The following is a 23990-nucleotide window of genomic DNA, read 5'->3' as shown; positions in this document are numbered from 1 at the left end:
CTCGTGCAGACTGGGTTGGAGAAGATCCTCTGTTTGGGACAGAAATATTTATCAACAATCTCCCTCAAGAAATCTATGAATAGATCAATGAATTCCACAGTTCAGACTGTTGGAATATTGTATGAGTTTTGTCTTAGGATGGACAGATTAGACAAGTGAAAGCAAAGAGCTGAAAGACAGCACGTGTAGGGGACTTGGCGCATTGAGGGCTGGGTTTGTTGCCGGGCTGTCTGCGGTGTGCTCCCCGATTAATCAAAGCATTTTCTGGGTGAAAGAAAGCCCTTTGCCTAAGCAAAGAAAGAGAGATTGCCAGAGAAAAAGGTCAACTTAGCAGAGGATGGTTTCGATCCATCGACCTCTGGGTTATGGGCCCAGCACGCTTCCGCTGCGCCACTCTGCTCCAGGCCGGAAGACCCAGCAAAAATAGGAGGATGTAATATGCTACCGGTCCTACGGGACAAAAACTTCAGGAAATTCTTTGGCTGGGAGGCAACCTCGCCTGCCGCTCCACGGCCACTTTCCACATTCTGCTTATAGAAGGCTTTCATGGGAAAAGATCGGTTCCTCTCTGTTTCAGGCAGCTCCTATTGACTTTGCAGAGTCTCACATCAGGCCAATGTGGAGCCCCTCTAAAGATCTCCTACGGATGTGAATGGGGAGTGGGTCCATCCGGCAAAGTCGCAAGGTAGATTAATAGGCACTGACATTGATTTTGACAAGTCAACCCCAAGTCAAAGGTACTTAGAAAAAGCTCTGGCCCAGTCTTGGGGCTTTTCTTCTCCAATGGAAAGGCTTTCTAGCCTCAAAGACGCAATGGGCTGTCCTACATGTTCACAGTGGTGGTGTGTACGGCTGAAGAAAGGCATGTCTTTGGGTGGACTTGACCCACATCTGAATGTATTCACAGAGATGGTTACCATGGCCTAAAGCAGCACCTTTTAGCACCTGTCAGGCCAGGGAAGCCACATGTGTCCTGCCAAAGAGCATTGGTGGTTCAGTGGTAGAATTCTCGCCTGCCACGCGGGAGGCCCGGGTTCGATTCCCGGCCAATGCAATTATGCTCACTTTCTATCCAGCTATCGCCTCACAGGTAGCTCAGTATCCCGCCGCCCCCAGATATCCAGTACCTTGGAAGGTGTCAAGGCTCATGTGTATTGTCTAGAACCTGCTAGTCGGTGTGAGCCTTTTTGAAACCACCTCCTTCAAATGACATCATGGAAAGCCATGGGGCCATACCGAAGGAAATGGTTGTTAGTCGCCCACGGACATGCTTGGAGGTGCCACTCTGCCACCAAGGGTTCCATGGATAACACCAGAACCCTCGCTACTGGCTGGAGAAGGAGCTTCTTCCCAAGGGATTCTGCTGTCCAAAGTCTCAGGAAAGAAAAAAGGGACCTCTGTGGAGGAAGAGTGAAAACCTTTGAAATTGGGAAAATGGAGGCTGTCTTGGTATCTAGCGGCCACAGCCTAACCCATCAATGCTGACACGGGGAGGTGCCTGGAGATATAGCTATCTAACGTGGTAGGTGTTCTGATGCCATCTGATGGTTGGTTTCCAGATTGCATTCTGGGTGATCTTAGATGTATATACAGCATTTAAATGTGAAGCTGCAAGTAGTAAAAAATGAGGAAATATATCTATGCTTTGAGTCTGTGGAATGTAGACCTAATGTGTCATGTCAATAAGCAGCGTACGGGGTAAAAAGGTGATTTTTAATCCTTTGCGCTTGAAGATTGCATCTCTGGCAACAGTGCTAGTGAGAGAGGCAATTGTTGGTGGCAGTGAAGGAGTTGATTGCTGGCAGGTGGTATATAGCACTGGGATGCTGCATTGTGCTGTGCTGAATGAAACACAGTTACACAAAACAGATGGTGGACTTTATGCCGCGTAGCACATAAGAGAGCAGTGATCAACGAGAGCGCAAAGAAAGCACCGGAGCCAAGGGGGATTAGCTCAAGTGGTAGAGCGCTCGCTTAGCATGCGAGAGGTAGCGGGATCAATGCCCGCATCCTCCAAAGGAAAGCCCTCACGTGGGGTGACCTACTTTGGATTTTTTTTTTCTTCAGGCTCGGCACTGAGCGCTGTGGGAAAAGCCTCGCCTCTCTAGTCAAAAGGCCAAGCAGGAGTCATCCTCGTAACATGTGCCATGGCGTTGACACTCTCGGGCAGATGTGGCTTCAGCCCATAAATTGACACAGAAGGACTAATACAAAGCATAAAGTGCTTGCTTTGCCTGCCAGAAGTCGCGCAAGGCAGTGTTGGACCAAAGCAATCTATTACCCAAAGCACGGCCAGCCTTCCATGGCCAAGAGACAATATTCCATTAGTGCAAAAAGTGCAAGTGCCATGTAGAAGCTGAGAGGTTTCCACTGGTTTTATCACCACAATCACGTCCCACTTCCTTGACACAGAAGTGTCACAGACCCAACCAGAACAGGGCTTTTGGAGGGAACTAGGGGCTAGCCTTCTGCCCACTGATTAGGGCCCATGGAGAGAGCAGATCATTCTCCAATGATGGACAACAACGCGATGAACGCTGAGAGCGAGGCTTGGATTACAACTCTGTATAAAGACAATAAATCTTCCCTTGCGGAGTGGATGGAAAGATGTCATATTAACCCGGTACAGGTCAATGGTCAGAGGAAATATGGTGGCCCTCGTGCAGACTGGGTTGGAGAAGATCCTCTGTTTGGGACAGAAATATTTATCAACAATCTCCCTCAAGAAATCTATGAATAGATCAATGAATTCCACAGTTCAGACTGTTGGAATATTGTATGAGTTTTGTCTTAGGATGGGCAGATTAGACAAGTGAAAGCAAAGAGCTGAAAGACAGCACGTGTAGGGGACTTGGCGCATTGAGGGCTGGGTTTGTTGCCGGGCTGTCTGCGGTGTGCTCCCCGATTAATCAAAGCATTTTCTGGGTGAAAGAAAGCCCTTTGCCTAAGCAAAGAAAGAGAGATTGCCAGAGAAAAAGGTCAACTTAGCAGAGGATGGTTTCGATCCATCGACCTCTGGGTTATGGGCCCAGCACGCTTCCGCTGCGCCACTCTGCTCCAGGCCGGAAAACCCAGCAAAAATAGGAGGATGTAATATGCTACCGGTCCTACGGGACAAAAACTTCAGGAAATTCTTTGGCTGGGAGGCAACCTCGCCTGCCGCTCCACGGCCACTTTCCACATTCTGCTTATAGAAGGCTTTCATGGGAAAAGATCGGTTCCTCTCTGTTTCAGGCAGCTCCTATTGACTTTGCAGAGTCTCACATCAGGCCAATGTGGAGCCCCTCTAAAGATCTCCTACGGATGTGAATGGGGAGTGGGTCCATCCGGCAAAGTCGCAAGGTAGATTAATAGGCACTGACATTGATTTTGACAAGTCAACCCCAAGTCAAAGGTACTTAGAAAAAGCTCTGGCCCAGTCTTGGGGCTTTTCTTCTCCAATGGAAAGGCTTTCTAGCCTCAAAGACGCAATGGGCTGTCCTACATGTTCACAGTGGTGGTGTGTACGGCTGAAGAAAGGCATGTCTTTGGGTGGACTTGACCCACATCTGAATGTATTCACAGAGATGGTTACCATGGCCTAAAGCAGCACCTTTTAGCACCTGTCAGGCCAGGGAAGCCACATGTGTCCTGCCAAAGAGCATTGGTGGTTCAGTGGTAGAATTCTCGCCTGCCACGCGGGAGGCCCGGGTTCGATTCCCGGCCAATGCAATTATGCTCACTTTCTATCCAGCTATCGCCTCACAGGTAGCTCAGTATCCCGCCGCCCCCAGATATCCAGTACCTTGGAAGGTGTCAAGGCTCATGTGTATTGTCTAGTACCTGCTAGTCGGTGTGAGCCTTTTTGAAACCACCTCCTTCAAATGACATCATGGAAAGCCATGGGGCCATACCGAAGGAAATGGTTGTTAGTCGCCCACGGACATGCTTGGAGGTGCCACTCTGCCACCAAGGGTTCCATGGATAACACCAGAACCCTCGCTACTGGCTGGAGAAGGAGCTTCTTCCCAAGGGATTCTGCTGTCCAAAGTCTCAGGAAAGAAAAAAGGGACCTCTGTGGAGGAAGAGTGAAAACCTTTGAAATTGGGAAAATGGAGGCTGTCTTGGTATCTAGCGGCCACAGCCTAACCCATCAATGCTGACACGGGGAGGTGCCTGGAGATATAGCTATCTAACGTGGTAGGTGTTCTGATGCCATCTGATGGTTGGTTTCCAGATTGCATTCTGGGTGATCTTAGATGTATATACAGCATTTAAATGTGAAGCTGCAAGTAGTAAAAAATGAGGAAATATATCTATGCTTTGAGTCTGTGGAATGTAGACCTAATGTGTCATGTCAATAAGCAGCGTACGGGGTAAAAAGGTGATTTTTAATCCTTTGCGCTTGAAGATTGCATCTCTGGCAACAGTGCTAGTGAGAGAGGCAATTGTTGGTGGCAGTGAAGGAGTTGATTGCTGGCAGGTGGTATATAGCACTGGGATGCTGCATTGTGCTGTGCTGAATGAAACACAGTTACACAAAACAGATGGTGGACTTTATGCCGCGTAGCACATAAGAGAGCAGTGATCAACGAGAGCGCAAAGAAAGCACCGGAGCCAAGGGGGATTAGCTCAAGTGGTAGAGCGCTCGCTTAGCATGCGAGAGGTAGCGGGATCAATGCCCGCATCCTCCAAAGGAAAGCCCTCACGTGGGGTGACCTGCTTTGGATTTTTTTTTTCTTCAGGCTCGGCACTGAGCGCTGTGGGAAAAGCCTCGCCTCTCTAGTCAAAAGGCCAAGCAGGAGTCATCCTCGTAACATGTGCCATGGCGTTGACACTCTCGGGCAGATGTGGCTTCAGCCCATAAATTGACACAGAAGGACTAACACAAAGCATAAAGTGCTTGCTTTGCCTGCCAGAAGTCGCGCAAGGCAGTGTTGGACCAAAGCAATCTATTACCCAAAGCACGGCCAGCCTTCCATGGCCAAGAGACAATATTCCATTAGTGCAAAAAGTGCAAGTGCCATGTAGAAGCTGAGAGGTTTCCACTGGTTTTATCACCACAATCACGTCCCACTTCCTTGACACAGAAGTGTCACAGACCCAACCAGAACAGGGCTTTTGGAGGGAACTAGGGGCTAGCCTTCTGCCCACTGATTAGGGCCCATGGAGAGAGCAGATCATTCTCCAATGATGGACAACAACGCGATGAACGCTGAGAGCGAGGCTTGGATTACAACTCTGTATAAAGACAATAAATCTTCCCTTGCGGAGTGGATGGAAAGATGTCATATTAACCCGGTACAGGTCAATGGTCAGAGGAAATATGGTGGCCCTCGTGCAGACTGGGTTGGAGAAGATCCTCTGTTTGGGACAGAAATATTTATCAACAATCTCCCTCAAGAAATCTATGAATAGATCAATGAATTCCACAGTTCAGACTGTTGGAATATTGTATGAGTTTTGTCTTAGGATGGACAGATTAGACAAGTGAAAGCAAAGAGCTGAAAGACAGCACGTGTAGGGGACTTGGCGCATTGAGGGCTGGGTTTGTTGCTGGGCTGTCTGCGGTGTGCTCCCCGATTAATCAAAGCATTTTCTGGGTGAAAGAAAGCCCTTTGCCTAAGCAAAGAAAGAGAGATTGCCAGAGAAAAAGGTCAACTTAGCAGAGGATGGTTTCGATCCATCGACCTCTGGGTTATGGGCCCAGCACGCTTCCGCTGCGCCACTCTGCTCCAGGCCGGAAGACCCAGCAAAAATAGGAGGATGTAATATGCTACCGGTCCTACGGGACAAAAACTTCAGGAAATTCTTTGGCTGGGAGGCAACCTCGCCTGCCGCTCCACGGCCACTTTCCACATTCTGCTTATAGAAGGCTTTCATGGGAAAAGATCGGTTCCTCTCTGTTTCAGGCAGCTCCTATTGACTTTGCAGAGTCTCACATCAGGCCAATGTGGAGCCCCTCTAAAGATCTCCTACGGATGTGAATGGGGAGTGGGTCCATCCGGCAAAGTCGCAAGGTAGATTAATAGGCACTGACATTGATTTTGACAAGTCAACCCCAAGTCAAAGGTACTTAGAAAAAGCTCTGGCCCAGTCTTGGGGCTTTTCTTCTCCAATGGAAAGGCTTTCTAGCCTCAAAGACGCAATGGGCTGTCCTACATGTTCACAGTGGTGGTGTGTACGGCTGAAGAAAGGCATGTCTTTGGGTGGACTTGACCCACATCTGAATGTATTCACAGAGATGGTTACCATGGCCTAAAGCAGCACCTTTTAGCACCTGTCAGGCCAGGGAAGCCACATGTGTCCTGCCAAAGAGCATTGGTGGTTCAGTGGTAGAATTCTCGCCTGCCACGCGGGAGGCCCGGGTTCGATTCCCGGCCAATGCAATTATGCTCACTTTCTATCCAGCTATCTCCTCACAGGTAGCTCAGTATCCCGCCGCCCCCAGATATCCAGTACCTTGGAAGGTGTCAAGGCTCATGTGTATTGTCTAGAACCTGCTAGTCGGTGTGAGCCTTTTTGAAACCACCTCCTTCAAATGACATCATGGAAAGCCATGGGGCCATACCGAAGGAAATGGTTGTTAGTCGCCCACGGACATGCTTGGAGGTGCCACTCTGCCACCAAGGGTTCCATGGATAACACCAGAACCCTCGCTACTGGCTGGAGAAGGAGCTTCTTCCCAAGGGATTCTGCTGTCCAAAGTCTCAGGAAAGAAAAAAGGGACCTCTGTGGAGGAAGAGTGAAAACCTTTGAAATTGGGAAAATGGAGGCTGTCTTGGTATCTAGCGGCCACAGCCTAACCCATCAATGCTGACACGGGGAGGTGCCTGGAGATATAGCTATCTAACGTGGTAGGTGTTCTGATGCCATCTGATGGTTGGTTTCCAGATTGCATTCTGGGTGATCTTAGATGTATATACAGCATTTAAATGTGAAGCTGCAAGTAGTAAAAAATGAGGAAATATATCTATGCTTTGAGTCTGTGGAATGTAGACCTAATGTGTCATGTCAATAAGCAGCGTACGGGGTAAAAAGGTGATTTTTAATCCTTTGCGCTTGAAGATTGCATCTCTGGCAACAGTGCTAGTGAGAGAGGCAATTGTTGGTGGCAGTGAAGGAGTTGATTGCTGGCAGGTGGTATATAGCACTGGGATGCTGCATTGTGCTGTGCTGAATGAAACACAGTTACACAAAACAGATGGTGGACTTTATGCCGCGTAGCACATAAGAGAGCAGTGATCAACGAGAGCGCAAAGAAAGCACCGGAGCCAAGGGGGATTAGCTCAAGTGGTAGAGCGCTCGCTTAGCATGCGAGAGGTAGCGGGATCAATGCCCGCATCCTCCAAAGGAAAGCCCTCACGTGGGGTGACCTGCTTTGGATTTTTTTTTTCTTCAGGCTCGGCACTGAGCGCTGTGGGAAAAGCCTCGCCTCTCTAGTCAAAAGGCCAAGCAGGAGTCATCCTCGTAACATGTGCCATGGCGTTGACACTCTCGGGCAGATGTGGCTTCAGCCCATAAATTGACACAGAAGAACTAACACAAAGCATAAAGTGCTTGCTTTGCCTGCCAGAAGTCGCGCAAGGCAGTGTTGGACCAAAGCAATCTATTACCCAAAGCACGGCCAGCCTTCCATGGCCAAGAGACAATATTCCATTAGTGCAAAAAGTGCAAGTGCCATGTAGAAGCTGAGAGGTTTCCACTGGTTTTATCACCACAATCACGTCCCACTTCCTTGACACAGAAGTGTCACAGACCCAACCAGAACAGGGCTTTTGGAGGGAACTAGGGGCTAGCCTTCTGCCCACTGATTAGGGCCCATGGAGAGAGCAGATCATTCTCCAATGATGGACAACAACGCGATGAACGCTGAGAGCGAGGCTTGGATTACAACTCTGTATAAAGACAATAAATCTTCCCTTGCGGAGTGGATGGAAAGATGTCATATTAACCCGGTACAGGTCAATGGTCAGAGGAAATATGGTGGCCCTCGTGCAGACTGGGTTGGAGAAGATCCTCTGTTTGGGACAGAAATATTTATCAACAATCTCCCTCAAGAAATCTATGAATAGATCAATGAATTCCACAGTTCAGACTGTTGGAATATTGTATGAGTTTTGTCTTAGGATGGACAGATTAGACAAGTGAAAGCAAAGAGCTGAAAGACAGCACGTGTAGGGGACTTGGCGCATTGAGGGCTGGGTTTGTTGCCGGGCTGTCTGCGGTGTGCTCCCCGATTAATCAAAGCATTTTCTGGGTGAAAGAAAGCCCTTTGCCTAAGCAAAGAAAGAGAGATTGCCAGAGAAAAAGGTCAACTTAGCAGAGGATGGTTTCGATCCATCGACCTCTGGGTTATGGGCCCAGCACGCTTCCGCTGCGCCACTCTGCTCCAGGCCGGAAGACCCAGCAAAAATAGGAGGATGTAATATGCTACCGGTCCTACGGGACAAAAACTTCAGGAAATTCTTTGGCTGGGAGGCAACCTCGCCTGCCGCTCCACGGCCACTTTCCACATTCTGCTTATAGAAGGCTTTCATGGGAAAAGATCGGTTCCTCTCTGTTTCAGGCAGCTCCTATTGACTTTGCAGAGTCTCACATCAGGCCAATGTGGAGCCCCTCTAAAGATCTCCTACGGATGTGAATGGGGAGTGGGTCCATCCGGCAAAGTCGCAAGGTAGATTAATAGGCACTGACATTGATTTTGACAAGTCAACCCCAAGTCAAAGGTACTTAGAAAAAGCTCTGGCCCAGTCTTGGGGCTTTTCTTCTCCAATGGAAAGGCTTTCTAGCCTCAAAGACGCAATGGGCTGTCCTACATGTTCACAGTGGTGGTGTGTACGGCTGAAGAAAGGCATGTCTTTGGGTGGACTTGACCCACATCTGAATGTATTCACAGAGATGGTTACCATGGCCTAAAGCAGCACCTTTTAGCACCTGTCAGGCCAGGGAAGCCACATGTGTCCTGCCAAAGAGCATTGGTGGTTCAGTGGTAGAATTCTCGCCTGCCACGCGGGAGGCCCGGGTTCGATTCCCGGCCAATGCAATTATGCTCACTTTCTATCCAGCTATCGCCTCACAGGTAGCTCAGTATCCCGCCGCCCCCAGATATCCAGTACCTTGGAAGGTGTCAAGGCTCATGTGTATTGTCTAGAACCTGCTAGTCGGTGTGAGCCTTTTTGAAACCACCTCCTTCAAATGACATCATGGAAAGCCATGGGGCCATACCGAAGGAAATGGTTGTTAGTCGCCCACGGACATGCTTGGAGGTGCCACTCTGCCACCAAGGGTTCCATGGATAACACCAGAACCCTCGCTACTGGCTGGAGAAGGAGCTTCTTCCCAAGGGATTCTGCTGTCCAAAGTCTCAGGAAAGAAAAAAGGGACCTCTGTGGAGGAAGAGTGAAAACCTTTGAAATTGGGAAAATGGAGGCTGTCTTGGTATCTAGCGGCCACAGCCTAACCCATCAATGCTGACACGGGGAGGTGCCTGGAGATATAGCTATCTAACGTGGTAGGTGTTCTGATGCCATCTGATGGTTGGTTTCCAGATTGCATTCTGGGTGATCTTAGATGTATATACAGCATTTAAATGTGAAGCTGCAAGTAGTAAAAAATGAGGAAATATATCTATGCTTTGAGTCTGTGGAATGTAGACCTAATGTGTCATGTCAATAAGCAGCGTACGGGGTAAAAAGGTGATTTTTAATCCTTTGCGCTTGAAGATTGCATCTCTGGCAACAGTGCTAGTGAGAGAGGCAATTGTTGGTGGCAGTGAAGGAGTTGATTGCTGGCAGGTGGTATATAGCACTGGGATGCTGCATTGTGCTGTGCTGAATGAAACACAGTTACACAAAACAGATGGTGGACTTTATGCCGCGTAGCACATAAGAGAGCAGTGATCAACGAGAGCGCAAAGAAAGCACCGGAGCCAAGGGGGATTAGCTCAAGTGGTAGAGCGCTCGCTTAGCATGCGAGAGGTAGCGGGATCAATGCCCGCATCCTCCAAAGGAAAGCCCTCACGTGGGGTGACCTGCTTTGGATTTTTTTTTTCTTCAGGCTCGGCACTGAGCGCTGTGGGAAAAGCCTCGCCTCTCTAGTCAAAAGGCCAAGCAGGAGTCATCCTCGTAACATGTGCCATGGCGTTGACACTCTCGGGCAGATGTGGCTTCAGCCCATAAATTGACACAGAAGGACTAACACAAAGCATAAAGTGCTTGCTTTGCCTGCCAGAAGTCGCGCAAGGCAGTGTTGGACCAAAGCAATCTATTACCCAAAGCACGGCCAGCCTTCCATGGCCAAGAGACAATATTCCATTAGTGCAAAAAGTGCAAGTGCCATGTAGAAGCTGAGAGGTTTCCACTGGTTTTATCACCACAATCACGTCCCACTTCCTTGACACAGAAGTGTCACAGACCCAACCAGAACAGGGCTTTTGGAGGGAACTAGGGGCTAGCCTTCTGCCCACTGATTAGGGCCCATGGAGAGAGCAGATCATTCTCCAATGATGGACAACAACGCGATGAACGCTGAGAGCGAGGCTTGGATTACAACTCTGTATAAAGACAATAAATCTTCCCTTGCGGAGTGGATGGAAAGATGTCATATTAACCCGGTACAGGTCAATGGTCAGAGGAAATATGGTGGCCCTCGTGCAGACTGGGTTGGAGAAGATCCTCTGTTTGGGACAGAAATATTTATCAACAATCTCCCTCAAGAAATCTATGAATAGATCAATGAATTCCACAGTTCAGACTGTTGGAATATTGTATGAGTTTTGTCTTAGGATGGACAGATTAGACAAGTGAAAGCAAAGAGCTGAAAGACAGCACGTGTAGGGGACTTGGCGCATTGAGGGCTGGGTTTGTTGCCGGGCTGTCTGCGGTGTGCTCCCCGATTAATCAAAGCATTTTCTGGGTGAAAGAAAGCCCTTTGCCTAAGCAAAGAAAGAGAGATTGCCAGAGAAAAAGGTCAACTTAGCAGAGGATGGTTTCGATCCATCGACCTCTGGGTTATGGGCCCAGCACGCTTCCGCTGCGCCACTCTGCTCCAGGCCGGAAGACCCAGCAAAAATAGGAGGATGTAATATGCTACCGGTCCTACGGGACAAAAACTTCAGGAAATTCTTTGGCTGGGAGGCAACCTCGCCTGCCGCTCCACGGCCACTTTCCACATTCTGCTTATAGAAGGCTTTCATGGGAAAAGATCGGTTCCTCTCTGTTTCAGGCAGCTCCTATTGACTTTGCAGAGTCTCACATCAGGCCAATGTGGAGCCCCTCTAAAGATCTCCTACGGATGTGAATGGGGAGTGGGTCCATCCGGCAAAGTCGCAAGGTAGATTAATAGGCACTGACATTGATTTTGACAAGTCAACCCCAAGTCAAAGGTACTTAGAAAAAGCTCTGGCCCAGTCTTGGGGCTTTTCTTCTCCAATGGAAAGGCTTTCTAGCCTCAAAGACGCAATGGGCTGTCCTACATGTTCACAGTGGTGGTGTGTACGGCTGAAGAAAGGCATGTCTTTGGGTGGACTTGACCCACATCTGAATGTATTCACAGAGATGGTTACCATGGCCTAAAGCAGCACCTTTTAGCACCTGTCAGGCCAGGGAAGCCACATGTGTCCTGCCAAAGAGCATTGGTGGTTCAGTGGTAGAATTCTCGCCTGCCACGCGGGAGGCCCGGGTTCGATTCCCGGCCAATGCAATTATGCTCACTTTCTATCCAGCTATCGCCTCACAGGTAGCTCAGTATCCCGCCGCCCCCAGATATCCAGTACCTTGGAAGGTGTCAAGGCTCATGTGTATTGTCTAGAACCTGCTAGTCGGTGTGAGCCTTTTTGAAACCACCTCCTTCAAATGACATCATGGAAAGCCATGGGGCCATACCGAAGGAAATGGTTGTTAGTCGCCCACGGACATGCTTGGAGGTGCCACTCTGCCACCAAGGGTTCCATGGATAACACCAGAACCCTCGCTACTGGCTGGAGAAGGAGCTTCTTCCCAAGGGATTCTGCTGTCCAAAGTCTCAGGAAAGAAAAAAGGGACCTCTGTGGAGGAAGAGTGAAAACCTTTGAAATTGGGAAAATGGAGGCTGTCTTGGTATCTAGCGGCCACAGCCTAACCCATCAATGCTGACACGGGGAGGTGCCTGGAGATATAGCTATCTAACGTGGTAGGTGTTCTGATGCCATCTGATGGTTGGTTTCCAGATTGCATTCTGGGTGATCTTAGATGTATATACAGCATTTAAATGTGAAGCTGCAAGTAGTAAAAAATGAGGAAATATATCTATGCTTTGAGTCTGTGGAATGTAGACCTAATGTGTCATGTCAATAAGCAGCGTACGGGGTAAAAAGGTGATTTTTAATCCTTTGCGCTTGAAGATTGCATCTCTGGCAACAGTGCTAGTGAGAGAGGCAATTGTTGGTGGCAGTGAAGGAGTTGATTGCTGGCAGGTGGTATATAGCACTGGGATGCTGCATTGTGCTGTGCTGAATGAAACACAGTTACACAAAACAGATGGTGGACTTTATGCCGCGTAGCACATAAGAGAGCAGTGATCAACGAGAGCGCAAAGAAAGCACCGGAGCCAAGGGGGATTAGCTCAAGTGGTAGAGCGCTCGCTTAGCATGCGAGAGGTAGCGGGATCAATGCCCGCATCCTCCAAAGGAAAGCCCTCACGTGGGGTGACCTGCTTTGGATTTTTTTTTTCTTCAGGCTCGGCACTGAGCGCTGTGGGAAAAGCCTCGCCTCTCTAGTCAAAAGGCCAAGCAGGAGTCATCCTCGTAACATGTGCCATGGCGTTGACACTCTCGGGCAGATGTGGCTTCAGCCCATAAATTGACACAGAAGGACTAACACAAAGCATAAAGTGCTTGCTTTGCCTGCCAGAAGTCGCGCAAGGCAGTGTTGGACCAAAGCAATCTATTACCCAAAGCACGGCCAGCCTTCCATGGCCAAGAGACAATATTCCATTAGTGCAAAAAGTGCAAGTGCCATGTAGAAGCTGAGAGGTTTCCACTGGTTTTATCACCACAATCACGTCCCACTTCCTTGACACAGAAGTGTCACAGACCCAACCAGAACAGGGCTTTTGGAGGGAACTAGGGGCTAGCCTTCTGCCCACTGATTAGGGCCCATGGAGAGAGCAGATCATTCTCCAATGATGGACAACAACGCGATGAACGCTGAGAGCGAGGCTTGGATTACAACTCTGTATAAAGACAATAAATCTTCCCTTGCGGAGTGGATGGAAAGATGTCATATTAACCCGGTACAGGTCAATGGTCAGAGGAAATATGGTGGCCCTCGTGCAGACTGGGTTGGAGAAGATCCTCTGTTTGGGACAGAAATATTTATCAACAATCTCCCTCAAGAAATCTATGAATAGATCAATGAATTCCACAGTTCAGACTGTTGGAATATTGTATGAGTTTTGTCTTAGGATGGACAGATTAGACAAGTGAAAGCAAAGAGCTGAAAGACAGCACGTGTAGGGGACTTGGCGCATTGAGGGCTGGGTTTGTTGCCGGGCTGTCTGCGGTGTGCTCCCCGATTAATCAAAGCATTTTCTGGGTGAAAGAAAGCCCTTTGCCTAAGCAAAGAAAGAGAGATTGCCAGAGAAAAAGGTCAACTTAGCAGAGGATGGTTTCGATCCATCGACCTCTGGGTTATGGGCCCAGCACGCTTCCGCTGCGCCACTCTGCTCCAGGCCGGAAGACCCAGCAAAAATAGGAGGATGTAATATGCTACCGGTCCTACGGGACAAAAACTTCAGGAAATTCTTTGGCTGGGAGGCAACCTCGCCTGCCGCTCCACGGCCACTTTCCACATTCTGCTTATAGAAGGCTTTCATGGGAAAAGATCGGTTCCTCTCTGTTTCAGGCAGCTCCTATTGACTTTGCAGAGTCTCACATCAGGCCAATGTGGAGCCCCTCTAAAGATCTCCTACGGATGTGAATGGGGAGTGGGTCCATCCGGCAAAGTCGCAAGGTAGATTAATAGGCACTGACATTGATTTTGACAAGTCAACCCCAAGTCAAAGGTACTTAGAAAAAGCTCTGGCCCAGTCTTGGGGCTTTTCTTCTCCAATGGAAAGGCTTTCTAGCCTCAAAGACGCAATGGGCTGTCCTACATGTTCACAGTGGTGGTGTGTACGGCTGAAGAAAGGCATGTCTTTGGGTGGACTTGACCCACATCTGAATGTATTCACAGAGATGGTTACCATGGCCTAAAGCAGCACCTTTTAGCACCTGTCAGGCCAGGGAAGCCACATGTGTCCTGCCAAAGAGCATTGGTGGTTCAGTGGTAGAATTCTCGCCTGCCACGCGGGAGGCCCGGGTTCGATTCCCGGCCAATGCAATTATGCTCACTTTCTATCCAGCTATCGCCTCACAGGTAGCTCAGTATCCCGCCGCCCCCAGATATCCAGTACCTTGGAAGGTGTCAAGGCTCATGTGTATTGTCTAGAACCTGCTAGTCGGTGTGAGCCTTTTTGAAACCACCTCCTTCAAATGACATCATGGAAAGCCATGGGGCCATACCGAAGGAAATGGTTGTTAGTCGCCCACGGACATGCTTGGAGGTGCCACTCTGCCACCAAGGGTTCCATGGATAACACCAGAACCCTCGCTACTGGCTGGAGAAGGAGCTTCTTCCCAAGGGATTCTGCTGTCCAAAGTCTCAGGAAAGAAAAAAGGGACCTCTGTGGAGGAAGAGTGAAAACCTTTGAAATTGGGAAAATGGAGGCTGTCTTGGTATCTAGCGGCCACAGCCTAACCCATCAATGCTGACACGGGGAGGTGCCTGGAGATATAGCTATCTAACGTGGTAGGTGTTCTGATGCCATCTGATGGTTGGTTTCCAGATTGCATTCTGGGTGATCTTAGATGTATATACAGCATTTAAATGTGAAGCTGCAAGTAGTAAAAAATGAGGAAATATATCTATGCTTTGAGTCTGTGGAATGTAGACCTAATGTGTCATGTCAATAAGCAGCGTACGGGGTAAAAAGGTGATTTTTAATCCTTTGCGCTTGAAGATTGCATCTCTGGCAACAGTGCTAGTGAGAGAGGCAATTGTTGGTGGCAGTGAAGGAGTTGATTGCTGGCAGGTGGTATATAGCACTGGGATGCTGCATTGTGCTGTGCTGAATGAAACACAGTTACACAAAACAGATGGTGGACTTTATGCCGCGTAGCACATAAGAGAGCAGTGATCAACGAGAGCGCAAAGAAAGCACCGGAGCCAAGGGGGATTAGCTCAAGTGGTAGAGCGCTCGCTTAGCATGCGAGAGGTAGCGGGATCAATGCCCGCATCCTCCAAAGGAAAGCCCTCACGTGGGGTGACCTGCTTTGGATTTTTTTTTTCTTCAGGCTCGGCACTGAGCGCTGTGGGAAAAGCCTCGCCTCTCTAGTCAAAAGGCCAAGCAGGAGTCATCCTCGTAACATGTGCCATGGCGTTGACACTCTCGGGCAGATGTGGCTTCAGCCCATAAATTGACACAGAAGGACTAACACAAAGCATAAAGTGCTTGCTTTGCCTGCCAGAAGTCGCGCAAGGCAGTGTTGGACCAAAGCAATCTATTACCCAAAGCACGGCCAGCCTTCCATGGCCAAGAGACAATATTCCATTAGTGCAAAAAGTGCAAGTGCCATGTAGAAGCTGAGAGGTTTCCACTGGTTTTATCACCACAATCACGTCCCACTTCCTTGACACAGAAGTGTCACAGACCCAACCAGAACAGGGCTTTTGGAGGGAACTAGGGGCTAGCCTTCTGCCCACTGATTAGGGCCCATGGAGAGAGCAGATCATTCTCCAATGATGGACAACAACGCGATGAACGCTGAGAGCGAGGCTTGGATTACAACTCTGTATAAAGACAATAAATCTTCCCTTGCGGAGTGGATGGAAAGATGTCATATTAACCCGGTACAGGTCAATGGTCAGAGGAAATATGGTGGCCCTCGTGCAGACTGGGTTGGAGAAGATCCTCTGTTTGGGACAGAAATATTTATCAACAATCTCCCTCAAGAAATCTATGAATAGATCAATGAATTCCACAGTTCAGACTGTTGGAATATTGTATGAGTTTTGTCTTAGGATGGACAGATTAGACAAGTGAAAGCAAAGAGCTGAAAGACAGCACGTGTAGGGGACTTGGCGCATTGAGGGCTGGGTTTGTTGCCGGGCTGTCTGCGGTGTGCTCCCCGATTAATCAAAGCATTTTCTGGGTGAAAGAAAGCCCTTTGCCTAAGCAAAGAAAGAGAGATTGCCAGAGAAAAAGGTCAACTTAGCAGAGGATGGTTTCGATCCATCGACCTCTGGGTTATGGGCCCAGCACGCTTCCGCTGCGCCACTCTGCTCCAGGCCGGAAGACCCAGCAAAAATAGGAGGATGTAATATGCTACCGGTCCTACGGGACAAAAACTTCAGGAAATTCTTTGGCTGGGAGGCAACCTCGCCTGCCGCTCCACGGCCACTTTCCACATTCTGCTTATAGAAGGCTTTCATGGGAAAAGATCGGTTCCTCTCTGTTTCAGGCAGCTCCTATTGACTTTGCAGAGTCTCACATCAGGCCAATGTGGAGCCCCTCTAAAGATCTCCTACGGATGTGAATGGGGAGTGGGTCCATCCGGCAAAGTCGCAAGGTAGATTAATAGGCACTGACATTGATTTTGACAAGTCAACCCCAAGTCAAAGGTACTTAGAAAAAGCTCTGGCCCAGTCTTGGGGCTTTTCTTCTCCAATGGAAAGGCTTTCTAGCCTCAAAGACGCAATGGGCTGTCCTACATGTTCACAGTGGTGGTGTGTACGGCTGAAGAAAGGCATGTCTTTGGGTGGACTTGACCCACATCTGAATGTATTCACAGAGATGGTTACCATGGCCTAAAGCAGCACCTTTTAGCACCTGTCAGGCCAGGGAAGCCACATGTGTCCTGCCAAAGAGCATTGGTGGTTCAGTGGTAGAATTCTCGCCTGCCACGCGGGAGGCCCGGGTTCGATTCCCGGCCAATGCAATTATGCTCACTTTCTATCCAGCTATCGCCTCACAGGTAGCTCAGTATCCCGCCGCCCCCAGATATCCAGTACCTTGGAAGGTGTCAAGGCTCATGTGTATTGTCTAGAACCTGCTAGTCAGTGTGAGCCTTTTTGAAACCACCTCCTTCAAATGACATCATGGAAAGCCATGGGGCCATACCGAAGGAAATGGTTGTTAGTCGCCCACGGACATGCTTGGAGGTGCCACTCTGCCACCAAGGGTTCCATGGATAACACCAGAACCCTCGCTACTGGCTGGAGAAGGAGCTTCTTCCCAAGGGATTCTGCTGTCCAAAGTCTCAGGAAAGAAAAAAGGGACCTCTGTGGAGGAAGAGTGAAAACCTTTGAAATTGGGAAAATGGAGGCTGTCTTGGTATCTAGCGGCCACAGCCTAACCCATCAATGCTGACACGGGGAGGTGCCTGGAGATATAGCTATCTAACGTGGTAGGTGTTCTGATGCCATCTGATGGTTGGTTTCCAGATTGCATTCTGGGTGATCTTAGATGTATATACAGCATTTAAATGTGAAGCTGCAAGTAGTAAAAAATGAGGAAATATATCTATGCTTTGAGTCTGTGGAATGTAGACCTAATGTGTCATGTCAATAAGCAGCGTACGGGGTAAAAAGGTGATTTTTAATCCTTTGCGCTTGAAGATTGCATCTCTGGCAACAGTGCTAGTGAGAGAGGCAATTGTTGGTGGCAGTGAAGGAGTTGATTGCTGGCAGGTGGTATATAGCACTGGGATGCTGCATTGTGCTGTGCTGAATGAAACACAGTTACACAAAACAGATGGTGGACTTTATGCCGCGTAGCACATAAGAGAGCAGTGATCAACGAGAGCGCAAAGAAAGCACCGGAGCCAAGGGGGATTAGCTCAAGTGGTAGAGCGCTCGCTTAGCATGCGAGAGGTAGCGGGATCAATGCCCGCATCCTCCAAAGGAAAGCCCTCACGTGGGGTGACCTGCTTTGGATTTTTTTTTTCTTCAGGCTCAGCACTGAGCGCTGTGGGAAAAGCCTCGCCTCTCTAGTCAAAAGGCCAAGCAGGAGTCATCCTCGTAACATGTGCCATGGCGTTGACACTCTCGGGCAGATGTGGCTTCAGCCCATAAATTGACACAGAAGGACTAACACAAAGCATAAAGTGCTTGCTTTGCCTGCCAGAAGTCGCGCAAGGCAGTGTTGGACCAAAGCAATCTATTACCCAAAGCACGGCCAGCCTTCCATGGCCAAGAGACAATATTCCATTAGTGCAAAAAGTGCAAGTGCCATGTAGAAGCTGAGAGGTTTCCACTGGTTTTATCACCACAATCACGTCCCACTTCCTTGACACAGAAGTGTCACAGACCCAACCAGAACAGGGCTTTTGGAGGGAACTAGGGGCTAGCCTTCTGCCCACTGATTAGGGCCCATGGAGAGAGCAGATCATTCTCCAATGATGGACAACAACGCGATGAACGCTGAGAGCGAGGCTTGGATTACAACTCTGTATAAAGACAATAAATCTTCCCTTGCGGAGTGGATGGAAAGATGTCATATTAACCCGGTACAGGTCAATGGTCAGAGGAAATATGGTGGCCCTCGTGCAGACTGGGTTGGAGAAGATCCTCTGTTTGGGACAGAAATATTTATCAACAATCTCCCTCAAGAAATCTATGAATAGATCAATGAATTCCACAGTTCAGACTGTTGGAATATTGTATGAGTTTTGTCTTAGGATGGACAGATTAGACAAGTGAAAGCAAAGAGCTGAAAGACAGCACGTGTAGGGGACTTGGCGCATTGAGGGCTGGGTTTGTTGCCGGGCTGTCTGCGGTGTGCTCCCCGATTAATCAAAGCATTTTCTGGGTGAAAGAAAGCCCTTTGCCTAAGCAAAGAAAGAGAAATTGCCAGAGAAAAAGGTCAACTTAGCAGAGGATGGTTTCGATCCATCGACCTCTGGGTTATGGGCCCAGCACGCTTCCGCTGCGCCACTCTGCTCCAGGCCGGAAGACCCAGCAAAAATAGGAGGATGTAATATGCTACCGGTCCTACGGGACAAAAACTTCAGGAAATTCTTTGGCTGGGAGGCAACCTCGCCTGCCGCTCCACGGCCACTTTCCACATTCTGCTTATAGAAGGCTTTCATGGGAAAAGATCGGTTCCTCTCTGTTTCAGGCAGCTCCTATTGACTTTGCAGAGTCTCACATCAGGCCAATGTGGAGCCCCTCTAAAGATCTCCTACGGATGTGAATGGGGAGTGGGTCCATCCGGCAAAGTCGCAAGGTAGATTAATAGGCACTGACATTGATTTTGACAAGTCAACCCCAAGTCAAAGGTACTTAGAAAAAGCTCTGGCCCAGTCTTGGGGCTTTTCTTCTCCAATGGAAAGGCTTTCTAGCCTCAAAGACGCAATGGGCTGTCCTACATGTTCACAGTGGTGGTGTGTACGGCTGAAGAAAGGCATGTCTTTGGGTGGACTTGACCCACATCTGAATGTATTCACAGAGATGGTTACCATGGCCTAAAGCAGCACCTTTTAGCACCTGTCAGGCCAGGGAAGCCACATGTGTCCTGCCAAAGAGCATTGGTGGTTCAGTGGTAGAATTCTCGCCTGCCACGCGGGAGGCCCGGGTTCGATTCCCGGCCAATGCAATTATGCTCACTTTCTATCCAGCTATCGCCTCACAGGTAGCTCAGTATCCCGCCGCCCCCAGATATCCAGTACCTTGGAAGGTGTCAAGGCTCATGTGTATTGTCTAGAACCTGCTAGTTGGTGTGAGCCTTTTTGAAACCACCTCCTTCAAATGACATCATGGAAAGCCATGGGGCCATACCGAAGGAAATGGTTGTTAGTCGCCCACGGACATGCTTGGAGGTGCCACTCTGCCACCAAGGGTTCCATGGATAACACCAGAACCCTCGCTACTGGCTGGAGAAGGAGCTTCTTCCCAAGGGATTCTGCTGTCCAAAGTCTCAGGAAAGAAAAAAGGGACCTCTGTGGAGGAAGAGTGAAAACCTTTGAAATTGGGAAAATGGAGGCTGTCTTGGTATCTAGCGGCAACAGCCTAACCCATCAATGCTGACACGGGGAGGTGCCTGGAGATATAGCTATCTAACGTGGTAGGTGTTCTGATGCCATCTGATGGTTGGTTTCCAGATTGCATTCTGGGTGATCTTAGATGTATATACAGCATTTAAATGTGAAGCTGCAAGTAGTAAAAAATGAGGAAATATATCTATGCTTTGAGTCTGTGGAATGTAGACCTAATGTGTCATGTCAATAAGCAGCGTACGGGGTAAAAAGGTGATTTTTAATCCTTTGCGCTTGAAGATTGCATCTCTGGCAACAGTGCTAGTGAGAGAGGCAATTGTTGGTGGCAGTGAAGGAGTTGATTGCTGGCAGGTGGTATATAGCACTGGGATGCTGCATTGTGCTGTGCTGAATGAAACACAGTTACACAAAACAGATGGTGGACTTTATGCCGCGTAGCACATAAGAGAGCAGTGATCAACGAGAGCGCAAAGAAAGCACCGGAGCCAAGGGGGATTAGCTCAAGTGGTAGAGCGCTCGCTTAGCATGCGAGAGGTAGCGGGATCAATGCCCGCATCCTCCAAAGGAAAGCCCTCACGTGGGGTGACCTGCTTTGGATTTTTTTTTTCTTCAGGCTCGGCACTGAGCGCTGTGGGAAAAGCCTCGCCTCTCTAGTCAAAAGGCCAAGCAGGAGTCATCCTCGTAACATGTGCCATGGCGTTGACACTCTCGGGCAGATGTGGCTTCAGCCCATAAATTGACACAGAAGGACTAACACAAAGCATAAAGTGCTTGCTTTGCCTGCCAGAAGTCGCGCAAGGCAGTGTTGGACCAAAGCAATCTATTACCCAAAGCACGGCCAGCCTTCCATGGCCAAGAGACAATATTCCATTAGTGCAAAAAGTGCAAGTGCCATGTAGAAGCTGAGAGGTTTCCACTGGTTTTATCACCACAATCACGTCCCACTTCCTTGACACAGAAGTGTCACAGACCCAACCAGAACAGGGCTTTTGGAGGGAACTAGGGGCTAGCCTTCTGCCCACTGATTAGGGCCCATGGAGAGAGCAGATCATTCTCCAATGATGGACAACAACGCGATGAACGCTGAGAGCGAGGCTTGGATTACAACTCTGTATAAAGACAATAAATCTTCCCTTGCGGAGTGGATGGAAAGATGTCATATTAACCCGGTACAGGTCAATGGTCAGAGGAAATATGGTGGCCCTCGTGCAGACTGGGTTGGAGAAGATCCTCTGTTTGGGACAGAAATATTTATCAACAATCTCCCTCAAGAAATCTATGAATAGATCAATGAATTCCACAGTTCAGACTGTTGGAATATTGTATGAGTTTTGTCTTAGGATGGACAGATTAGACAAGTGAAAGCAAAGAGCTGAAAGACAGCACGTGTAGGGGACTTGGCGCATTGAGGGCTGGGTTTGTTGCCGGGCTGTCTGCGGTGTGCTCCCCGATTAATCAAAGCATTTTCTGGGTGAAAGAAAGCCCTTTGCCTAAGCAAAGAAAGAGAGATTGCCAGAGAAAAAGGTCAACTTAGCAGAGGATGGTTTCGATCCATCGACCTCTGGGTTATGGGCCCAGCACGCTTCCGCTGCGCCACTCTGCTCCAGGCCGGAAGACCCAGCAAAAATAGGAGGATGTAATATGCTACCGGTCCTACGGGACAAAAACTTCAGGAAATTCTTTGGCTGGGAGGCAACCTCGCCTGCCGCTCCACGGCCACTTTCCACATTCTGCTTATAGAAGGCTTTCATGGGAAAAGATCGGTTCCTCTCTGTTTCAGGCAGCTCCTATTGACTTTGCAGAGTCTCACATCAGGCCAATGTGGAGCCCCTCTAAAGATCTCCTACGGATGTGAATGGGGAGTGGGTCCATCCGGCAAAGTCGCAAGGTAGATTAATAGGCACTGACATTGATTTTGACAAGTCAACCCCAAGTCAAAGGTACTTAGAAAAAGCTCTGGCCCAGTCTTGGGGCTTTTCTTCTCCAATGGAAAGGCTTTCTAGCCTCAAAGACGCAATGGGCTGTCCTACATGTTCACAGTGGTGGTGTGTACGGCTGAAGAAAGGCATGTCTTTGGGTGGACTTGACCCACATCTGAATGTATTCACAGAGATGGTTACCATGGCCTAAAGCAGCACCTTTTAGCACCTGTCAGGCCAGGGAAGCCACATGTGTCCTGCCAAAGAGCATTGGTGGTTCAGTGGTAGAATTCTCGCCTGCCACGCGGGAGGCCCGGGTTCGATTCCCGGCCAATGCAATTATGCTCACTTTCTATCCAGCTATCGCCTCACAGGTAGCTCAGTATCCCGCCACCCCCAGATATCCAGTACCTTGGAAGGTGTCAAGGCTCATGTGTATTGTCTAGAACCTGCTAGTCGGTGTGAGCCTTTTTGAAACCACCTCCTTCAAATGACATCATGGAAAGCCATGGGGCCATACCGAAGGAAATGGTTGTTAGTCGCCCACGGACATGCTTGGAGGTGCCACTCTGCCACCAAGGGTTCCATGGATAACACCAGAACCCTCGCTACTGGCTGGAGAAGGAGCTTCTTCCCAAGGGATTCTGCTGTCCAAAGTCTCAGGAAAGAAAAAAGGGACCTCTGTGGAGGAAGAGTGAAAACCTTTGAAATTGGGAAAATGGAGGCTGTCTTGGTGTCTAGCGGCCACAGCCTAACCCATCAATGCTGACACGGGGAGGTGCCTGGAGATATAGCTATCTAACGTGGTAGGTGTTCTGATGCCATCTGATGGTTGGTTTCCAGATTGCATTCTGGGTGATCTTAGATGTATATACAGCATTTAAATGTGAAGCTGCAAGTAGTAAAAAATGAGGAAATATATCTATGCTTTGAGTCTGTGGAATGTAGACCTAATGTGTCATGTCAATAAGCAGCGTACGGGGTAAAAAGGTGATTTTTAATCCTTTGCGCTTGAAGATTGCATCTCTGGCAACAGTGCTAGTGAGAGAGGCAATTGTTGGTGGCAGTGAAGGAGTTGATTGCTGGCAGGTGGTATATAGCACTGGGATGCTGCATTGTGCTGTGCTGAATGAAACACAGTTACACAAAACAGATGGTGGACTTTATGCCGCGTAGCACATAAAAGAGCAGTGATCAACGAGAGCGCAAAGAAAGCACCGGAGCCAAGGGGGATTAGCTCAAGTGGTAGAGCGCTCGCTTAGCATGCGAGAGGTAGCGGGATCAATGCCCGCATCCTCCAAAGGAAAGCCCTCACGTGGGGTGACCTGCTTTGGATTTTTTTTTTCTTCAGGCTCGGCACTGAGCGCTGTGGGAAAAGCCTCGCCTCTCTAGTCAAAAGGCCAAGCAGGAGTCATCCTCGTAACATGTGCCATGGCGTTGACACTCTCGGGCAGATGTGGCTTCAGCCCATAAATTGACACAGAAGGACTAACACAAAGCATAAAGTGCTTGCTTTGCCTGCCAGAAGTCGCGCAAGGCAGTGTTGGACCAAAGCAATCTATTACCCAAAGCACGGCCAGCCTTCCATGGCCAAGAGACAATATTCCATTAGTGCAAAAAGTGCAAGTGCCATGTAGAAGCTGAGAGGTTTCCACTGGTTTTATCACCACAATCACGTCCCACTTCCTTGACACAGAAGTGTCACAGACCCAACCAGAACAGGGCTTTTGGAGGGAACTAGGGGCTAGCCTTCTGCCCACTGATTAGGGCCCATGGAGAGAGCAGATCATTCTCCAATGATGGACAACAACGCGATGAACGCTGAGAGCGAGGCTTGGATTACAACTCTGTATAAAGACAATAAATCTTCCCTTGCGGAGTGGATGGAAAGATGTCATATTAACCCGGTACAGGTCAATGGTCAGAGGAAATATGGTGGCCCTCGTGCAGACTGGGTTGGAGAAGATCTTCTGTTTGGGACAGAAATATTTATCAACAATCTCCCTCAAGAAATCTAT

The 23990-nt window shown here is 48.9% G+C and overlaps 27 non-coding genes across 27 annotated transcripts; 18 read left to right on the top strand and 9 right to left on the bottom strand.

Moving 5' to 3' along the window:
* Positions 1 to 328: 328 nt before the first annotated feature.
* On the bottom strand, positions 329 to 400 carry TRNAM-CAU (transfer RNA methionine (anticodon CAU)). The gene has a single exon. It is a non-coding gene; the product is annotated as a tRNA-Met (tRNA).
* A 583-nt stretch (positions 401 to 983) lies between these two features.
* On the top strand, positions 984 to 1054 carry TRNAG-GCC (transfer RNA glycine (anticodon GCC)). The gene has a single exon. It is a non-coding gene; the product is annotated as a tRNA-Gly (tRNA).
* Positions 1055 to 1943: 889 nt separating this feature from the next.
* TRNAA-AGC (transfer RNA alanine (anticodon AGC)) lies at positions 1944 to 2016 on the top strand. Its single transcript has one exon. It is a non-coding gene; the product is annotated as a tRNA-Ala (tRNA).
* A 969-nt stretch (positions 2017 to 2985) lies between these two features.
* Positions 2986 to 3057, bottom strand: TRNAM-CAU (transfer RNA methionine (anticodon CAU)). Its single transcript has one exon. It is a non-coding gene; the product is annotated as a tRNA-Met (tRNA).
* A 583-nt stretch (positions 3058 to 3640) lies between these two features.
* TRNAG-GCC (transfer RNA glycine (anticodon GCC)) lies at positions 3641 to 3711 on the top strand. The gene has a single exon. It is a non-coding gene; the product is annotated as a tRNA-Gly (tRNA).
* An 889-nt stretch (positions 3712 to 4600) lies between these two features.
* TRNAA-AGC (transfer RNA alanine (anticodon AGC)) lies at positions 4601 to 4673 on the top strand. Its single transcript has one exon. It is a non-coding gene; the product is annotated as a tRNA-Ala (tRNA).
* A 969-nt stretch (positions 4674 to 5642) lies between these two features.
* On the bottom strand, positions 5643 to 5714 carry TRNAM-CAU (transfer RNA methionine (anticodon CAU)). The gene has a single exon. It is a non-coding gene; the product is annotated as a tRNA-Met (tRNA).
* A 583-nt stretch (positions 5715 to 6297) lies between these two features.
* TRNAG-GCC (transfer RNA glycine (anticodon GCC)) lies at positions 6298 to 6368 on the top strand. Its single transcript has one exon. It is a non-coding gene; the product is annotated as a tRNA-Gly (tRNA).
* Positions 6369 to 7257: 889 nt separating this feature from the next.
* Positions 7258 to 7330, top strand: TRNAA-AGC (transfer RNA alanine (anticodon AGC)). The gene has a single exon. It is a non-coding gene; the product is annotated as a tRNA-Ala (tRNA).
* A 969-nt stretch (positions 7331 to 8299) lies between these two features.
* Positions 8300 to 8371, bottom strand: TRNAM-CAU (transfer RNA methionine (anticodon CAU)). The gene has a single exon. It is a non-coding gene; the product is annotated as a tRNA-Met (tRNA).
* A 583-nt stretch (positions 8372 to 8954) lies between these two features.
* On the top strand, positions 8955 to 9025 carry TRNAG-GCC (transfer RNA glycine (anticodon GCC)). Its single transcript has one exon. It is a non-coding gene; the product is annotated as a tRNA-Gly (tRNA).
* Positions 9026 to 9914: 889 nt separating this feature from the next.
* TRNAA-AGC (transfer RNA alanine (anticodon AGC)) lies at positions 9915 to 9987 on the top strand. The gene has a single exon. It is a non-coding gene; the product is annotated as a tRNA-Ala (tRNA).
* A 969-nt stretch (positions 9988 to 10956) lies between these two features.
* TRNAM-CAU (transfer RNA methionine (anticodon CAU)) lies at positions 10957 to 11028 on the bottom strand. The gene has a single exon. It is a non-coding gene; the product is annotated as a tRNA-Met (tRNA).
* Positions 11029 to 11611: 583 nt separating this feature from the next.
* TRNAG-GCC (transfer RNA glycine (anticodon GCC)) lies at positions 11612 to 11682 on the top strand. Its single transcript has one exon. It is a non-coding gene; the product is annotated as a tRNA-Gly (tRNA).
* An 889-nt stretch (positions 11683 to 12571) lies between these two features.
* On the top strand, positions 12572 to 12644 carry TRNAA-AGC (transfer RNA alanine (anticodon AGC)). The gene has a single exon. It is a non-coding gene; the product is annotated as a tRNA-Ala (tRNA).
* A 969-nt stretch (positions 12645 to 13613) lies between these two features.
* Positions 13614 to 13685, bottom strand: TRNAM-CAU (transfer RNA methionine (anticodon CAU)). The gene has a single exon. It is a non-coding gene; the product is annotated as a tRNA-Met (tRNA).
* Positions 13686 to 14268: 583 nt separating this feature from the next.
* On the top strand, positions 14269 to 14339 carry TRNAG-GCC (transfer RNA glycine (anticodon GCC)). Its single transcript has one exon. It is a non-coding gene; the product is annotated as a tRNA-Gly (tRNA).
* Positions 14340 to 15228: 889 nt separating this feature from the next.
* On the top strand, positions 15229 to 15301 carry TRNAA-AGC (transfer RNA alanine (anticodon AGC)). The gene has a single exon. It is a non-coding gene; the product is annotated as a tRNA-Ala (tRNA).
* Positions 15302 to 16270: 969 nt separating this feature from the next.
* Positions 16271 to 16342, bottom strand: TRNAM-CAU (transfer RNA methionine (anticodon CAU)). The gene has a single exon. It is a non-coding gene; the product is annotated as a tRNA-Met (tRNA).
* Positions 16343 to 16925: 583 nt separating this feature from the next.
* On the top strand, positions 16926 to 16996 carry TRNAG-GCC (transfer RNA glycine (anticodon GCC)). Its single transcript has one exon. It is a non-coding gene; the product is annotated as a tRNA-Gly (tRNA).
* An 889-nt stretch (positions 16997 to 17885) lies between these two features.
* On the top strand, positions 17886 to 17958 carry TRNAA-AGC (transfer RNA alanine (anticodon AGC)). The gene has a single exon. It is a non-coding gene; the product is annotated as a tRNA-Ala (tRNA).
* A 969-nt stretch (positions 17959 to 18927) lies between these two features.
* On the bottom strand, positions 18928 to 18999 carry TRNAM-CAU (transfer RNA methionine (anticodon CAU)). The gene has a single exon. It is a non-coding gene; the product is annotated as a tRNA-Met (tRNA).
* A 583-nt stretch (positions 19000 to 19582) lies between these two features.
* Positions 19583 to 19653, top strand: TRNAG-GCC (transfer RNA glycine (anticodon GCC)). The gene has a single exon. It is a non-coding gene; the product is annotated as a tRNA-Gly (tRNA).
* Positions 19654 to 20542: 889 nt separating this feature from the next.
* Positions 20543 to 20615, top strand: TRNAA-AGC (transfer RNA alanine (anticodon AGC)). The gene has a single exon. It is a non-coding gene; the product is annotated as a tRNA-Ala (tRNA).
* A 969-nt stretch (positions 20616 to 21584) lies between these two features.
* On the bottom strand, positions 21585 to 21656 carry TRNAM-CAU (transfer RNA methionine (anticodon CAU)). The gene has a single exon. It is a non-coding gene; the product is annotated as a tRNA-Met (tRNA).
* Positions 21657 to 22239: 583 nt separating this feature from the next.
* On the top strand, positions 22240 to 22310 carry TRNAG-GCC (transfer RNA glycine (anticodon GCC)). The gene has a single exon. It is a non-coding gene; the product is annotated as a tRNA-Gly (tRNA).
* An 889-nt stretch (positions 22311 to 23199) lies between these two features.
* Positions 23200 to 23272, top strand: TRNAA-AGC (transfer RNA alanine (anticodon AGC)). Its single transcript has one exon. It is a non-coding gene; the product is annotated as a tRNA-Ala (tRNA).
* The last annotated feature ends 718 nt before the right edge of the window (positions 23273 to 23990 follow it).

This window comes from Staurois parvus, unplaced genomic scaffold (assembly GCF_062004578.1).
Source record: "Staurois parvus isolate SC_StPar_1 unplaced genomic scaffold, SC_StPar_1.0 ptg001130l, whole genome shotgun sequence".
Lineage (NCBI taxonomy): Eukaryota > Metazoa > Chordata > Amphibia > Anura > Ranidae > Staurois > Staurois parvus.
The sequence above is the reverse complement of the archived record's forward strand: the minus strand, read 5'-3'. Positions and strand labels throughout refer to the sequence as shown.